We start from the raw sequence: 19100 nt of genomic DNA, 5'->3' as shown, positions 1-19100 counted from the left end.
CGGATATGACCTTAAAAACGTAGCTCCCGTGTCACGGTAGGCGGTGGCACGATAAAGAACCCTCACTGCTCAATGACCCTGAGTGCCGAGTATAGATCTAAATTTGAAGCCCTTCACCGGCATCGGTGACGTCTCCATATGAGTGAAAAATTCTCCAGAGGGACGTTAAACAGTATACAATCAATCAATCAATCGATGTCATGATAAGTCATTTGAAAACTGAACCTACGATTCCTGAATAAGGACGAATTTGGACAATTTCGTGATCTTTTGTGGTCTTTTCTGACTTTTCCTACGGTTTGCGTTATATTAATAGACTTGTGAAATGAGACTAATCAGAAATTGTAGTCGTATTAATCGGCAACCATTCCATGAATCTCAACCAGAACATTAAACAGAAAGTATACTTCGACAGATTTGGAAACATATATTTAACATATAAGTTGCTATACAGCCAAAAATAATTTTAAAAGAGGATTACGCATTACTTTCTCTATAAACTACAGAATCAAAAGATTTCTATCCAAGAAAAAGTAAATAGCACGTATAGACTGCAACCTTCGGTTCAAGCGATTACAAGTTTATTTGTGAAGTCGTGAATGTTGAAGGACAATATTTCTCTTCAATGTGGAAAATTAGCTACATGTACGCACAAATCAAAGTATGAATGAAGGACGAAGGAAATAAAATTCCGAATTAAAAAACAACAACAACAACAAAAACACTGTTATAGCTAATACTTTTTATACCCCCCGCTTGAAAAGCGGGAGGGTATATAGTAATCGTTAATTCCGTCCGAACGTCCGTGTTTACGAGAGTGCATTTATTGGGTATTTTTCATGCCAAGATTGTACTTATTGGGTACTTTTTGCTTATTGGGTATACCCAATAAGAAGTGTCGCTGAATATGCTTAAAACACCCTAATTGGGTATTTGCAGGTTAGTACCCAACAAAACTTGGACACGACGATTTGTCCAAAAAAGTGTCCAAAAAAGTTGCTTTCACGGACACACCGTGTTTTGTTGTTTCAGTTTTACATTCGGAACTCTAAATTCTCGAGAGTTCCGAAAATCAACTTCCGTTGATCCTGATCATAACAACGTTTGTTTTCATGGAAAAAAATATGGCGACTAAGAAACACTTAATGTCAACAAGATTTTCTGATTGACAAGAGAAAAGGTAAGTTTATTCGATTAATATTTATCCATTGCTGGGTTCTTGTTTAAGGAAAATAGATTTTAATGTAATTTTGAAAACAATTGTGCACAAAATTAAAATAGATATATCGGAACAATTAATCCTAAGTTGCATTTGTTTGTATTTTGAATTTTCTCTGTCTTTTTAACTCTCTTGAGGGCGAGAAGTATTTAGTAAATTATCGTATATTGTTAGATAATCTTTTATAAATCGAAAGTGTTTATTATTTAATTTTATATCATAACCAACTAAGTATGTTCTGACAATGTATATTGGAAAGGGAAATGAAAATTTTAACAATCGTGTGTTCATAAATCAGCTGTAAATTATCGGTTCATGTAGACAGTATTACAATCGCAAAGTGAGCTGAGATGATGATAAATGGGAGAATTGACAACAACTAAATAATTGTATGTAAGTTTATCTCATCTGATATGTAACTTAAGAGATTCCTTGTATTACTGAAAAACTTTCAGTCAAAACAGTGCTTCGTTCTGTCTTTGATTTTGACTGAGTGTCTGCTTTATTTTGATTTTTTTTTAAATTATTGTTTTTTGTCATTTGTTTTAATTATTTTAAAACAATACTGAAATTGATATAGGGCTACTATAACTATTTCACATGATGGGTACACGTGTAATTAGCATTGCGCTACACCCGGGGCTTCCATTTTTGAGGATGGGGCTAGTGGTTTTCTGTACTGAGGAATCCCCATGGGCTATTAGGAATTTTAAAATACACATGTAATACATGAAAAGCACCACCGGTATTTTCACTCTTTTTTGCTATTAAATTCCCTAATATGGAAATATTCCAGACAGCATGCTCATATCATCCATAAATCTCCACAACTGCATCCATTTTGCAGTACTACAAGACTGATTTACTTAAAAACGATCTTTTATTTCCTAATTTGAATTCCCCCCTTTCCTTTGTTTAATATAGCAATATTTGCTTGTACATATATGCCTCACAGATATCTCATTATTAAATTATATAGTATATATAATACATTCACTCAATCAGCTCAATGATAAGTGTCGTGCAATTATGTAGCGTTTTTTTTAAAGCCATATATGGCGTAACTGATCAAAAAATATATTTTTGAAAAATACAAAATTAAGTAAAGAAATATAGTTAATACATTTAAATTAAAGCTTTTCATACAATTCGGAGCACGGAGAACACCTCGTTTTATCTAATAATACGATTTTATCTTCTCTGTAATGTGTTATATAAATCTTTTGTATTTTCTTCCAAGTCGGAGAAAATTCCGAGGATCCAAATTAAATTTTGATATCTTTATAACGCAATTGACTTAGATTTTGTAATTTGCGGAAAATTTCTATCTTTATCATGTTTATATAAAGTAATGATACAAATAATAAGTTCTTATAATTTTAGTCTAATAGTTTTCATTTTACATACGCCATATTTGGCTTTAAATGATTCAAGATGAAAACAAAATGATTTTTGCTTCGTTTTAAGTAGACGAACTAGAGAATGACCAGAAAAGGAATATTTAAAATCTTTTTTTCATTTTTTTAAATCATTAATTTATATATGATTAAATTTTACTGGCGAAAATTAAATTAAACTTTAATTTTAAAAAGAATCATCTGTAGTTAATACCCAAGGGCCCGTTTCATCAAAGGTCGTACGCCCAGTCGTATCGCTACGCCGGCGTAAAGTCGGGACTAGCACGAATATTTGCATTTCATTAAAGAGTGTATCGTTACGCCTGACTAAATTTAGGCCAAAATTTTACGTCTACTCATGGGTAGGCGTAAGTTAGGGCGTAAAGTTAAAATAAGGCCTTTTTATTAATTTTAGCGAGTTCTAAAGAAAAAGTAAGGTTCTAAGAAGAATTTAAAATACAAACAATGCATTATCTAATTATATATATTATGAAGAGGAGGAGGGGGGATGTGTTGTTACAACTACTTGGGGACGTAGTTGATTTGAGTAATAACGTACTCAAATAATATTTTGATAAATTTCTGCTGAGAAGAAAAGATTGTCTTATTAGAGATTTCTTATGTTTTGACAATGCATTCATACACATTTGATTGTGGTATTGTATGTCTAAGGTATTGTAAATCAATTTACATATATAACTGTATTTCTACACCCCGCCTGAAAAGCGGGACAGTACATGTATATGTACATGTATATACTATTTAGTAATCGGGATGTCCGTCCGTCCATCTGTTACGCTTTGGGGGTACCCATCTCTATCCGCAACTCCTTTCATATCACTGATTGAAATTTGGTGAAATTTTCACAGAATCTTTATTCTATATTGCCATTGTGCCATATTGTACTTTTTGATCCGAAACATATTTTGGGTTTCCCACAGCAAAACATGGGCACTGCCATTATATTTATATGGAAGGCGGGGGATATCTATCCTTTGTTTCACAAGGTTTATATCCGTCTTAAAATTGAAATTTTAAGGATACTGTTTATTCTATATTGCCATTGTGCCATTGTACTTTTTGATCCGACACATACCATTTCCCACAGCAAAACATGTTTTAAGCACTGCCATTATATTTCTATGGGGGGGGTATTGAACTCATTGCTTACGGTATCTCTAGTTTCTTTTTCATTTACTAAAAAGAGACCCATTAAAATTGTCTATTTTGAAAAATATTTTCCAACATCATATTTTCTGAAAAACAAAAAAAAAAAAAAAAAAAAATCGGTTTCAAAAGCATAGTTATCATCTTTCATGTAATTTTCTACATTTAAGAAAAAAATTCAAAAAAAATAACCCATCTTAAAACCAAATAGTTTTTGTCATGTTTGAAGAGTCCATTTCTTATTTACTTCTCGTCCACATGCGTGGATCCAGAGGGGGTCGGAGAGAGGGTTCAGAATCTCCCGAATTTGCAGATTAATTAACATTGAATGTACAGATTACTTAGTTAAGGACGAAAGTAATTATTTTCCTAGGTATCTGGGACAAGTGATGTTCCCGGCGAATCATAGACCCCAACCCAGGGAGGGGGTTGGGGTCTCATAGACAATAAGAGATTTTTTAAAGTGGTAATAAATTATTGCTTTTATGATATCGATGTAAGACGGTGATAATTACAAAGTTAAGTTCAAGAATGAATTATTCATAATTTTGTTTTCTTAGACAAACATTGATGCAGAAGACATCTTTAATTTTCATAATTTTGTTTAAAAGAGCTAATCTTACATAGTATAAGATAATCTGAGCGCATATAAAGCACATATAAGATGAAAATATACATGTTTTTGATTTCCTGCATTACTTACATTTTAATGAAAACAAAATAAAGAGTAGCTGTATCTAAATTTTAAAGACAGAGACCACACAAGCAGAGAATTTTTGTAAGAATATCTTTGTAGTCATTTTTCCAAACCCCCTCTCTCTCTCTCTCTCTCTCTCTCTCTCTCTCTCTCTGCGTACTTTTAAAACGGTACATCACATTTAATCTGCAGATAGTAAAGAATTTTTTTCTATAACTGAACAATTATGAATCGACAAAAAAATAATAAATACAGAGAGGATTATCTTACAAGCAATTATGTACTATGTACCATAGTAGTAAACGTGTAAAATTTATTTCTTGACTCAAAATGTGTTCATAGGTAAACCGTTTGCATTTTGTTTTCATTATTTTTGCTTGCATATACATTTCTTATTAAAATTTTTAAATCTTATTCTGTCTCAAACTTCATTATTAGTATTTGTCAGTAGAACCAGTATTTATCGAATCATGAAATTTATTATCAAAGGCGAAGTTATTAACCTGTATCAATTTCGGGAAGAGGGGGTATGGCTGTAATTAAATTTCCAAAATGAATAGGTTTGCTTAATTCCGAAATACAAGTACATGTACTCTCCTTTTCATCCTTTCAATTTATTAGACTTTTATTATTGAAATATTGTAAAAAAATAAAATTGGTTTCTTAAAAGATGCATGTCTCTTACATAACACAATAAACCCATGCATGTTTCAATTAGTGCAAGTATTAATTTATCTATAACTTGTGTTATGCTGTACTTTGACGTGCTACAAGTTATACATGTTTGTACGCTTTGGGCAATGTCTATGTTTTTGCGCCAGCGCAATGCAATGTTGTCAAGGACTTAGTCCTGTGACTAAGCGTATCTTTTACGACTAGACTTACGCCACTTGGTGAAACGCAAATTACGCCCGACTAAATTTTGGCGTAATCCCCGGAAGTACGCCTAAGTTAAGGCTTAACTTGACGACTTTTGATGAAACGGGCCCCTGACTTTTTTCACGATGAACTTTTTTTCAATGTTACTTTTTAATTTTTGCCTCTATATTTGGGCTTGTCACTTTTTACTCGGGGATAGTAACTTTATTGCCACAAAGCTGTGGATTAGTACTTGATTTCCTTTATTGCACAGCGATGACTATGATTTAATAGCACAAAAAGCTAATGGGTTTACGTATGTGAATTTATATGATTAATGCTTACTTGTGATTTTAGGATAACTGGAGATAATGATTCCTTTTTTCCATTGATATTACATAAATATTTTCCTAAGTATTATGTTACAATAAATTGGTTTAGATTTTTTTTTATAAAAGTAATCAATAATTACAATGGAAATTAAAACCATAATCATGTTCATTGAGGATTTTCAATATGTAACAGGTCAAACAGGAACTTCAATTGTGAACATTGCAGAGAACACACCCATCAGAAGATGACCCTCAGAAATAGGACAATTGTAAGTAATCAGTAAAATGAACAGGAATACTTCATGCCAACCATAAAATTTTTAGAGACATTTTCGCTTCTTAAATTAGAAGAGATAGAGGGTAAAACTTGTACATACTACATAACTACTAGGCAACCGACCTTTAACTGCAGGAAAGCTTTTGGTATGTGCAATACAGCTACATAAAACCTCTTTAGTATTCATGTTAAGTTTGAGAAAGTACCTGAGTATTTTTTCTAGTGTTTGCCAACATTTTCATGCACACTGTTTGCTTGTTTGTACTATCATTTTATTTTAAATTCTTCAGATGCCCTTTACCTTTGCCAGTTTAGAATCATTTCTTTTAAGAGCATCTGAGGGTTGGTTCCAGAACTTAATTAATTGTTAAGTAAATACAGGGGTACTATACGGTCATAGGTTATGTTAATACATGTATAACATTTTGCTCTGATAGAGGTGGCATACAGGAAAAGAAACAATACTAGATATCACTTCAAAGGAATAAAACAGCTTCATCTTGTAGGTGTATTTTATTTAAGGATCACTACTTCATGTCTGATGTGCTGAAAGTTATTCATAATCTGTTTGACTGTAATTTTTCTTATTTTCAACTTCTATCCAGCTTAGTCAATTTTAATTAAATTTTGTGCAAAACATACCCCAGGAATGGGGGATGGAGTGTCAAGTGTGTCTCTGTCCCTGTCAATATAATTTCAAAGCAGTTAGTAAGGTTTGGGTTAATTTTAAATCCTCTTTAGCAGAACCATTGGGCTAAAAACAATACTAATGTGAAAGCTTTATCATTAAGTGTAGAGATGTTTTTGAAGATTATGTACCCCTAATGTACTGATAGTGTTACATTTGAAGTCTAAAATTTGCAAGGAATAGATGTAAAATATTTTTAAAATCTACTTCTTAACAATCAGAAATTAACATACTGTCTAATTAATATGCAGCATCGTTTTGTGTGTTGAATGATGATTCCATTTTGATAAAATTATGGCGGATGGGGGGTAGGATGAAAATGCAGTTAGACATAGAAGAAGAAAAAAAGTTGATAGAATTTAGTTTTTCTTCCATTTTATTTATCAATACATATTTCTGAATAAGAAATATACTTCTACTTCTTGGTTGGGTTTGATCAACATAAAGGGTGATCTTGCTGTAGTCAAGAAAAACATGTTTTATACGGCAAAGAAATGCCTTTATCTAATTGCAGAATGAATAAAATGGACAGAGGCAGAACTGAAGGAGATGCATGAAATGAGGAATATTTCAAAGATTGCCTGAGCATAACCACTGCTACTGGATAAACATATGGCAATATCAAAGAGCAGGGTCAATGGAGTATCATACAGTATAGGCCATGAGAGACCCTGAAGAAGAAAGTATTGAACAGAAACAAAAATAAAACCATTTTGACATTTATTGAAATATAGGATCAAAGTCTTACATGTAAAATTTGGGCATGTAATGACTTTTCTCTAGCTCTAGGACTTCTAACAGTGATGATTTGATTTAATATCTTTATTCCGATTTGTCGAAAAGATTTGGACATAGTGCATCAATTATTTTAAAGTTTTGATACAACGAATTCATTCATTGTACTTGTAACTGAGTTTTTTGGTGCGACACTGTTTTATCGGCTTCAAAACTAAGTTTGTGATTTCCAAACCAGATTAATGAGATCATGTAATATCTTTTAACATCGGTGACTATTTAATCCATTCTTTTACATCTCAGAAGTATTTTTATTATTACATGGAAAATATGCATTGTACATGTATCTGTAATAAACAGGATTATAGAAATTTTCCATATAATACAACACAATCTTAGCAACTGAAGGCAAATATTTTATCAAGGGTGTGATCTATTTATCAATATGGTTTTCAGCATCTTGCTCTACCTGTAATGACTTGCTCCAAGTTCCAATATTTAAATTTAAATTTTGCAAACATGGTTATAAAATTCTTTAAAAGTCAAATAGTTTAGGCACAAAATGCCTATATATTTCCTATCATTTGTAAAGTGTACACTGAATGAGATGTGGAATGTTAGAATTAAAGTATTAAATATGTTTTGGACTTATGTATGCTTATGGAGATAAATTTGAATTCAACTAGGGAAGGTAAATGTCATACTTATTGGGTTTGCAATCTAATGCAAGAGTATAAATATCCAAGACAAGTTTGACAATTTTAATGAAGGGTATAAGTAACCCAAGAAGAATTGGACAGGTAAACATCACTTGTTGGGTTTTATTCTAATGTTGGGATGTAATATCCAAGAAGAGTTGAACCAATGTCCAATACCTATTGGGTTTTCTTTCTTATAAAAAAAATTGAGTAACCCAAGAAGAATGTCCAATACCTTTTAGTTTATATACTATTGAAGGGATGAAGATATCCAAGAGGAATTGGACAGGTGTCCATTACATGTTGGGTAGTATTCTGATGAAGGGATTCTCAAGAAACCCAAGAATTAGACAAGTGTCCATTGCCTGTTGGGTGGGATGTAGATATCCAAGAGGAGTTGGACAGATGTCCATTACCTGTTGGATGGTATTCTGATGAAACAATTCAAGAAACCCAAGAAGAATTGGACAAGTGTCCATTACCTGTTGGGTGGGATGTAGATATCCAAGAGGAGTTGGACAGGTGTCCATTACCTTTTGGGTGGTATTCTGATGAAACAATTCAAGAAACCCAAGAAGAATTTGACAAGTGTCCATTACCTGTTGGGTGGGATGTAGATATCCAAGAGGAGTTGGACAAGTGTCCATTACCTGTTGGGTTGTATTTTGATGATGCAATTCAAGAAACCCAAGAATTAGACAAGTGTCCATTGCCTGTTGGGTGGGATGTAGATATCCAAGAGGAGTTGGACAGATGTCCATTACCTGTTGGGTGGTATTCTGATGAAACAATTCAAGAAACCCAAGAAGAATTGGACAAGTGTCCATTACCTGTTGGGTGGGATGTAGATATCCAAGAGGAGTTGGACAGGTGTCCATTACCTGTTGGGTTGTATTTTGATGAGGAGATTCAAGAAACCCAAATAGAATTGGACAATGTACACATGTTCAATTGTTCTTGGGTAGTTTAATCCCTTCGTCAAAATACAACCCAGCAGGTATAGGACACCTGTCCAATGCCTGTTGGATACCTTCATTCTGTCCAACATGTAATGGGTATTTGCTTATTATCAATTGGTCATGACTAAAAAAAGGGTTCTCCTTAAATACTTAATTTTGTTATTTAAGATAGGTTGAACAGAGTGTTGAGTTGTGTTTTCACAATTCAGTTTTTTTTGCACTTAGGTATTCATATATTTTAATATTAGTTATTTTGAAATATACAGGTGAATATCCTTATTGCTAAGAACAAATTAGTTAGATGTTACAATAAAAGAGCTATATCACAGAAATTGACAAAAATATGGGTTCAAAACCAAAGGTTTTCAGTCTTGTCTGAATTTACCAGCAAATATTAAATATATAATAAATTTGAAATGAATAAAAAACAATAAGAAAAAACCCAATAAAATACGGACACGAGGATTAATATCCAATAAGATTTGAACAGTAACTACCCAAATAATGCTCTCTCGTGTGTACACTTTTTTTGTATCCAATAAGCAGTATCCAATAGGACTTGGACTTGATGTACCCAATATATAACCAAATGTGTGTCCGTCCGTCCGTCTGTCCTTCCGTCTGTCCGTCCGTCCGTCTGTTACGCTTTGGGGTACCCATCTCTTATCCGCAACTCCTCTCATACCACTGAATGAAATTTGATGCAACTTTCACAGAATCTTTATTACATATTGCCATTGTGCACCTCCTATTTTACTTTTTGATCTGACACATATTTTGGGTTTCCCGGCCACAGGAAAACATGGACTTTTTCACCAATGATAACCATATGGTAGGCGGGGGGTATCATTTAGTGAGCTCATCGCTCACAGTACCTCTAGTTTAAAATTTAAACAAACAAATATCGAAATCTCGCGTCAGACGTATACAAATTAGACTTAATTTATCTTCCCTACCACAGGATAACAAAGTACAAGAAGTAGAGGCTCCCAGTAATAAAGAAGATAATTTACTGGAGTGCATCACATGTGAAAAATTATGATATTGTATGAAATTGTTGTATCTTTTAATTTAAATACACTTGTACAGATGCACCCATTGACTTTGTAACTTTTTTTTTACCTACAGTGACATAGGGCTTTGGCTTATATGGTATCACCCGAAGGACAGGTCGCGAAGTCCCATATTTACCTTTTTGTAATTATACTTTAAGTTTAATTTTTCAAACTATTAATCTTTAATTGATTAGAATAAGATTTCATTATCTTAAACTGGGATGCTTCCTTTCTTTCAAAGAGCTAGAAAGGCTTAATTGCATTTTAGATTATATTTTTAAAAATGCAAAAGCAAAAAAAAAAAATAGTCAAAAATGAATGTTTTGTACATGAGGGGATTTTGCTAATTTTTTCATCATTCATAGACTGCGTTTTATCAGGTCGTTCTTTCCAAGCATATTTGATTTGTTTCTAGGTTGATATTTTTTTTATAAATAAACTTAGATAATTCCTTTTAGTGTCAAAGATTAATCGGTGCAGAAAGATAAATTATCTTATGCTTTGTGCTTGAAACATTCAAAATAAAGAGAAGGATATAAAGTATACAGTACCGACCGGACACAACCTAACAGAAAGCGAACCCGGAGCGGACCCCGCTCTCTGGGTCCGCCCCGGGTCGCTCGGGGTCCGCTAGGGCTGACCCAGAGCGAACCCGGAGCGGACCCAAAGCGAATCTGTAGCGGACCCCGAGCGAACCCGAAGCGGACCCAGAGAGCGAACCCCAAATTCAGTAGCGGTCCCAGAGAGCGAACGCGGGTTCGGTATTTCTTTACAAAGCTGTCAATCAGGATAAGCGATTAACCAATCAGCGCATCAACCAATCAAAATAGCATATTAATCCGTCGATTGGGATATAAGATCGAACGTATTGATTTAATTCGATATAAATGCAAACCCTGTACATACAAGCAAAACGTGTGAATGTGCTGTGTAAATCTATTATGATAATAAAAATATTATTTAATATTTATTTATTTTAATCCCCCGGGTTGCATTATTTATATATTTATTTTCTTTTTTTTATTAAAGCAATTAATTAATTATGTTTTAATTTTCCACGTAGAATTATACATGAATACATAAATATACACTATTAAAGAAACAAATCCGGACCGCTTTGAAATACGTCTGGTTTACCAGGATAAACTCAGGTGAAGTGCGATTTACATAATTGAACGAATTAATTATGCTACAGTGTAATTAATCTCGACATTTAGTAAATCGTACATTGTGTCATTCTCTCAAAATGGCGTAACTATACTTGACAAAGAATAATCGGAGAAATATAATATAGAAGGGATATTATAACATATGAATTATGATCTATTATAAATTTTGAAATGTTTTAGGACTAATTATTTGGAAAAAAGATGTTGATAAAGGCGTAAGCAATACATAGTTATGTGGGTTGTTCGAGAGTTGGTAACGCAAACTAACTATAGAACACTAAATTGAAGGAATAATCTTTTTTAAGTATCATCAGGAATTGGATCTAATTCACGTTCATTCTGGTGAAGTCATTCAGTTTGTTAATACCATTAGGGCGGAATGACTTCAATCTGTGCATCCAGAAGGAAGATTTTCATATACACGCATTTTTTTAAGAAGATCGAGAAAATTAACATGATTAAGAAGATCACAAATTTTGATGTAAATTTTGAGTAATTAATGTAACACATAAATTGAGAAATCATAAATAAATTAATTAAATAATTAGAATTTTATAAAGACAATGTGTTTGTGAAATAGGGGGCCTATATTAATATATTCTTATCGGGTCGGGAGAACAATTATTATTTGCCTTTTTCTTTAATCTGATAAAAACCATACTCGCTCCAAAATTCTGACCGTGAAATTGATCTAATATATACAGTGTAAATTTGCTTTTTAGAAAATGTCCGGTAATTATTTATTACGAACTTTTAATGTGTAACTACTATGAATGAAATCTATATATATCAGATGTACAAAAGGTTACTGTACGTGTAATTTATAGATGCGATGTCAAAATTCACGTGTTAAGCAAACATTTAAACTACGATTTAGCAAAACGTTAGGAATAAGAAATGTATTTTTAAACAATATAAAGCATGAATTTTAAAGGTATTTAGTTTAGATTTCTTTCGTCAGTTTCACTTGCACACCATTCGATATACTGAAAATCAATTCAACACTCTCTCCTTCCTCTTCTTTTTTTGTTTTCTCGTTAATTATAATTTAAGAAAAATAAATGCCTTATAACCCGCTGTTAAATTAGTTTGAATTTCTCGGGATCTAAAAATCAATGAAAATAATTATTCCTGTACATACAATGTATAAATTTACGTCGAATGTACAGTTGAATTTTAGAAAATTTATCAATGTTCTCCATTATATCACTGTTTTCATGTGCAGTGTACATGTCAGCATCGTCGCAAAATCAACAATGATCGATCCACAATACCATTACTGTATTGGAATACAAGGGGCGGGGCTTACTGGCGGTGAGATTAAAGCGGGGTCCGCTTCACGCATCAGTGCGTAAAGCGGTCCCAGGAAGCGAACGCCGGGTTCGCTCTAGCGGACCCAGAGCTGACCCCGAGCGAACGCGGAGCGAACCCGGAGCGCACCCAAAGCGCACCCGGAGCGGTCCCAAAATTTCTGAAAGCGAACCCGAAGCGGACCCCGAGTGAACCCGGGAAGCGAACCCGGGGTCCGCTCCGGGTTCGCTCTGGTGTTAGGTTGTGTCCGGTCGGTACTGTATCTTAATAAAATACCATTTCTTATGATTACTTCTTGTTGATCAGGAGATCGTATGCTGCTCTTTACAATCTCAGATTATGCTGACGATTGTTTTGAACAGTCAAATGGTTCTTGAGAAGACGTTTTTAACAAATGCTGGATGCTTCTTATGTTTGATTTAATGTCGTAAGTTTTCATGTCTACCGTATTCCCGTACATATGAAAGTATTTGAGTCAAGAACACTCTTCGACATTTTTTAATTTGTCAGAGGGATATTGAGTTATTGCCAACAAAGGGAAATGCACTAAGGAAGCTTTAAACACTAAAAAAACTGTTTTGGACCTAGAAAAAATACATTATATAATGGCATGCATATTGATACTATTCCATTCTTTTAGAACATAGGGTACGTGTCTTCTTTGCGTGAGAAAAGTTTCAAAGACGATGGATCATTTGTGAGCAGAAATCACTGTTGTTTACTCACATCGGGAAAATAATGAAAATAATTAATTAAATTTCTTACTCTTGATCTTATACGTATAATGCTAGAAATATTTTAATCTATTACAAATCATGTAATTAACTGTAAATAACAATTTCTTTAATCTTACATATAAGGGCAGATTACTCTAAGTGCATAAAGCTACCCTATAAATAGAGCTCTTTAGTTTCAGTGTTTAGAGCGTTCTTAACGTGAAGACGTAGACGTAGTGATGTTACTGTTGACATCTCAAACCGATAGACAAAAGTATTAAAATTTATATTTTGTAGAAGCTGAGATATAAGAAGAGAGATATATACTAGTACATACAAATAGGAGATATCTTATGGGGAATTTATTTCATGGATATTTTGGTTTGAACTTAGATTTTATTTCTAAGACACATCCAAAGAAAAAATTGTGTAGGCCACGTGGTGTAGAGGTTAAAGCTTCTGCTCTATGGTCGCCGCGTAAGGAGTTGATCCTCACATCGCGGGTTCGATACCTACAGTGGGACCTGGAGATGCGTCCTTAACCAATTATTGGTTAAGTTTTGCAAGAAAGAGAACTTTAATGTTTATTTCAATGTTAATTTGGTGTGCCTTGCAATTGGCATTGGTGACGACTTTTATGCTGACATAAGCATTGCAAAAAGATGTACTACTTTGATTACTTTCGCTTTTTCACCAGCAATTTTTGCGTCAGTTCCCCTCCTTGATTTATGATTCAACATATACCAATTAAGTTCAGATGAAATCAGATTAAATGAAGTACTGTAAGATACGATGAAATAATGTATACAGTGTTATATTCATCGCCTCTTATTTCCATCCGTTATTGTAATATTTTTTCCCGCCTTAAATTTGCCCTGACACAATTCTGTATCAAAGATAATGGATTTTTTCTTTGAATACGCCATTTTTTAATATCGTCTTATTGCAATGAAGGCTGAAAGGGGCGAAAATTAAATTTGCGAAAATTTCCCTATATACATTATTTTTGGAATCCAGCGCAGATACTACAAATTGGTGGTTGGGAAATCCCAATCATGGGATATTATCAAACTGTTCGAGACATAATATTAGAGAAACCGACCTTTATCTACAATTACAAAATTACACAACATAAAGAGGATTTGTATTTTGGCTTTTCCGTAAATAGAAAAAAAAAAAAAAACATTCCATTGTTCTGCATGAGAATATTTATTAACTACTGAAGAGATATTAGAATTATTTATATGGAAATCAAGCTGCTTGTAAGTAAATTCAAAGGGACGTCCTGTCGTACTCTTTTGATCCAAGTTCCTAAAAATTATCAAACACCTAAAAAAAATAACAAAAATCCTTATCAAATTCCTTTTAATATGAAAATGAATAAATCTATTTTGTGACTCAAAATATTATAATATATAGTACACTTTCGTGACATTCGAAACTTAGGAAGATAAAGGAAATGTCATGGTGTTGAACAATTGAAACAGTTGAAAAAGACATGGACACAATTACATTGCTTGTTTCTTTTTAACTTCTAAGTATATACATTATTGTTCTAGTTGCAACGCTTTTTGTAGATAGAAGAACATTATTATAGACTTACTTCTCTAATGGTGTTTAAATCTCTTCTTATGATGAAAAAAGTCTCCAATGTTCTTTGACAGGCTCCGTTTAACTGTCAATCTATGCTGCTTTTTAGAATCAAAAATTATATAAAATAAACTTAAAATTTTCTAAATAAGTTTTTAAGAAGAAACACGAAATAATCCTATTGGTCGTATCGGTTAACTAAAGATAAATTCATGCATGATGATTGTCCAAGTTTTGAATTCAAAATTTCTTTTTTCCATGAAATGATAAAATATTTAATTAAAACTAAAATTGTCCGAAATTTTTATAGCAATATCTAATGAGACAGACACATAAAGAAATGATAGACTTTATAAATATGAAAGTACTGTAGATCACTTAATTTTCGCGACACCTTATTTTCGCGAGATAGTCATTGACTCTTGATTAGCAAGACAAAATTTTCGCGAATTGTGGTTATTGCTCTATATAATCTAAAGGAATACTATTATACGCGAGAATCAAATTTTCGCGAGCACACTGTCTTGCGTAATTACGCGAAAATAAAGTTCTCGCGAATAAAAAGTGATTTACAGTATTTAGGGGAGGAAATCTCACCTGGGCTTCTCTCAATCCGGGAAAGTCGCCACAAAAATTACAGTATTTCTCGCAGTTGGCTTGCAGGCCCACGTGTCCATACTGACAACAGTAGCGGATACATCTCCCAAAGACACAAGATACACCAATAAGGAAACAGAGTAAAGTTAACAGCCTCATCTGAATAGCGGAACAGAAAACATGAATTTAATGTTGATTTCATATCCATTTAATTACTTTACTAAAATGTTTTGACATAACACGCAAGTTCCTAAATACTTTTATGCCCTGATTTGCGGTGTGAAATCTCTTCGATTACATTAATTGTTTGAATTTTTTTTAAGAACTTTATTTTCTCAAAATATGTTTAAATGTTTAAATAATGATGTGATTAATATTTCTCTTATGAAATAAGAAGGGTATTTCTAAACATTAATCATTGCTTATGATTATATTTTAAGTGGTAAAAAATAAGCATGGAACGTGTATAAAAATATGTTAAGGGGTTATTGTTTTGACAATCATTTGCAGATGTAATTTCAAGGGCAGTTGTCATAAGGGAGATCTAATTGACACAATTAATGCCACTGTTTTCTAAACTATGATACTGTTTTCTAAGCTATGGAAAATTAAAATATATACATTCTATAGTTATATAGAAAATGTAAAAAAGTTATACAAAATCATACATGAAAATTAAACTTTTATAATATGCATCCAGAGTACTTGATTTTAATGCCAAATAGATTGAGAGAGAAAAAAAGAATACATAGTTAATGTCGATTTGTAGTCAAGATGTGAAAAATCAATCACGTCAAAAACGACGTTGATCATGTATTGAAGATATTGAAATTCAAAAAACAAAATATGCTGGCACAATCAAGCGTGGATCTCTCCCATTTTAGAAATTCATTTGCAATATTATATGCATAAAATGCGTATGTTCATGACATTCTAAAATCATATAAACAAGGCAGATTAAATCCTAACTCAGCTCCAGGAAATTCAATCTAAATAAGTGTTTGAGGTAGAAGAAGGAGACAGTGAAAAACAATGACGTTATCGGACGTCAAAAAACTAAACAGCGACGGCGCCGGGTTATGATTTAATGTCGTTTTTATTTTAATAATATTTTGTGAAGTAATGAACGTATCAAGCTAAAAATTTCAACATTTCTTTATTTTTGTTTTTATTTGTTTCATAAAAATTTTGTAAGCTTAGACTACATAGCACTAATTTTATAGCCTCAGTCTACGAACTTTTTGATAACCGCTCGTATATATGGTGTTAAACATTCCGAAAACATACCTTTAGTTTTCCTCGATAGCTTCTGATTCCGACAGTAGATCTAATCTCTCAGTTTGTCAAATGTTCATCGTAATCCTGCTCCACATGTATTTATGCTAAACTTCACAAGGTTAAATTCTAAATATGTTCTTTCTGACTTCATACGAAAAACATGTGATTTGACATTTTAGAAACATTTATATTGACAGGCATTTAAAGTGTACGAACTCGGTTACATGTATATTTGTGACTTGGGTTTGATGACTGTCAAATAAAAAATAGTATTTCTGAAATCCCGAATTTCATTCTAACCAGATTATGACTGATACATCTGTAGGACTCCAGAGTGAGACGGGACTCATGTCCGATGGTCACGCCAAGTTTCGGTGGTCTGCACCAAACTCCAATGGATGACATCATAATACTACCGCGATATTTTAGTTTTCATCCCTCTTTTATACTAGTAGATTTCAAATGGGGTCGTTTCCACGTGACTCCACGTAGTGTACTCATTTGTTGGGGATGTTTTTATTGAATTAAAAACTTATGTGAAATTTCCTCTTGACTTACGCCTAATGCAATCACTATTTGTACATCTAAAAGTAACATTCTTAATTAAGATTTTATTTATAAACAAAGTTCCTTATAAAATAAATGTATGTAAATATAAGTTAGGACAGAAATACCACTTTTGTTACCCAATGAATATTTAGAAAAGAAAATAAATCTGTCAAATGAAAAAAAAAACCACTAGATACATTAAATTCATCATATTTTGAATTATATTCCGGGCATGAAAATTTTTCGTTATAATGGGACGAAAGATGACAGTAATACGGAGTGAAAAACAGAGTAAAGTTCGTCTTTTTGGCTTGTGATAGGACTGTTTTAGATGCCGTTTTAGGCTTCATGCCACTATCTACATGTAACAGGACTGTAAGTTGTGAAATTTTACGTCGGATAAAACCGTGAACACCGACACCCCTTATCACAGCAGACGTGAATGCACGATAAACATGATCAAAATAGATTCATAATATTACAGGCTGGATAAAATTAGTTGATATATGAAAGGGTATAGTTTCTTAATAGATTTAAATATACTATGAAAATGAGTTCTTTCTCTATCTGATTTTCAGCATATTCAAAGTATAACAAAAGTTGGAATTGCTCTTCGGTACAAATCAGAGAGAGTTTTATTTGTATAAGAGGGGTGATCAAAAATTACCGAACCATCTGTATACATGTACATGTATATACAAAACCACAGTTCAGATCACCATGACAATTTTGCACACATTGTGTCATACACATGTTCTATATGTGCTAGTGGCATATGTAATGAAATGTTTTGCCCCATGCTTGAGACGTCACGATACGAAAAGTCGTAAATTTATATGCAGATCATTTGTCACTCAGTCGTACTCGAGCAAAGAACAGCTGAAAAGTTAAACGTATATTCCATTACACTAGCATATAATATTTTTTGTACAAGTTTTATGAAGCAAAAAAAAAAAAAGAAACAAACAAACATTAAAAGCATGAAACTTCGGTTCTTCTAAAGAACTTTTGTTAATTTGTCATTACATGATGAACCGGTTTTTTTAAGTCATGTTTTAAATTGTAAACCTACATATTTGATACATTGTAGCAAGATTAAAACATTGACATTTTTCTGTATTCACTTATTTTGGTTCTGACTGAGCGTACAAATTCGAATATAGTCCTGGGACATATGAAACCTCCTGTTCCAATGGTACGAGGATTGATTCAAAAGTTATGTCACAATTTTGATAAAATTGTTATAAATCGACGTAAAACAACAAAATTATATATAGCTTTCTTTATTTCAAATCAGACCTGAAAAATTCAGAAGAATATAATGTTTACTTTCTAAAAGATCGGATTTTAAACAATGTGCGTTTGTGGTAGTCACCGCACCTAAATATAACGTCATATGACGGATATGCGCCGTCAAGTTTTTAAGCGTTTCCCCTTCGTTTCATTAAAAACATATTGTGATTAGCAAACACTTTTACCAATTCCACTTTCTTTAAGAATTCTTGGTACTATTACACACTCACTCTTTTCATAATTTAGCCTTCTGTCAAAGTTTTTTGAACAGTAGCATAAGACAAACTTGAAAATTTACATGTCATTCTATCCGTCTGTCTTTCTTGACAACGTCAGACACCATTGAACGTTGCCGTCCGATATCCCATCTTTCGGTCTTGTCCTCTGCTGATCATTCAATGAACAATCACCCACCCAAAATCACTGAGACTATCTATAAAGAAGTATCTTATTAACATTCTTTATTCTTTGAGTCTGATTAATTAACGTTAAAGTCGCTAGTGATGATTCCCATA

At 32.8% G+C, this 19100-nt stretch overlaps 2 long non-coding RNA genes across 2 annotated transcripts; one reads left to right on the top strand and one right to left on the bottom strand.

Moving 5' to 3' along the window:
• The first annotated feature begins 915 nt into the window (after window positions 1-915).
• LOC134275670 (uncharacterized) lies at window positions 916-8022 on the top strand. The gene is made up of 3 exons (XR_009993874.1): window positions 916-1180; window positions 5864-5939; window positions 7150-8022. It is a non-coding gene; the product is annotated as an uncharacterized LOC134275670 (long non-coding RNA).
• Window positions 8023-14468: 6446 nt separating this feature from the next.
• LOC134275669 (uncharacterized) lies at window positions 14469-16832 on the bottom strand. The gene is made up of 4 exons (XR_009993873.1): window positions 16753-16832; window positions 15466-15624; window positions 14882-14966; window positions 14469-14589 (listed from the first exon to the last, which is right to left on the bottom strand). It is a non-coding gene; the product is annotated as an uncharacterized LOC134275669 (long non-coding RNA).
• Window positions 16833-19100: the final 2268 nt, after the last annotated feature.

This window comes from Saccostrea cucullata, unplaced genomic scaffold (assembly GCF_032062105.1).
Source record: "Saccostrea cucullata isolate Sc308-1 unplaced genomic scaffold, CSIRO_AGI_Scuc_v1 ctg7335, whole genome shotgun sequence".
Lineage (NCBI taxonomy): Eukaryota > Metazoa > Mollusca > Bivalvia > Ostreida > Ostreidae > Saccostrea > Saccostrea cuccullata.
This window is presented reverse-complemented; position numbering and strand designations above follow the sequence as displayed.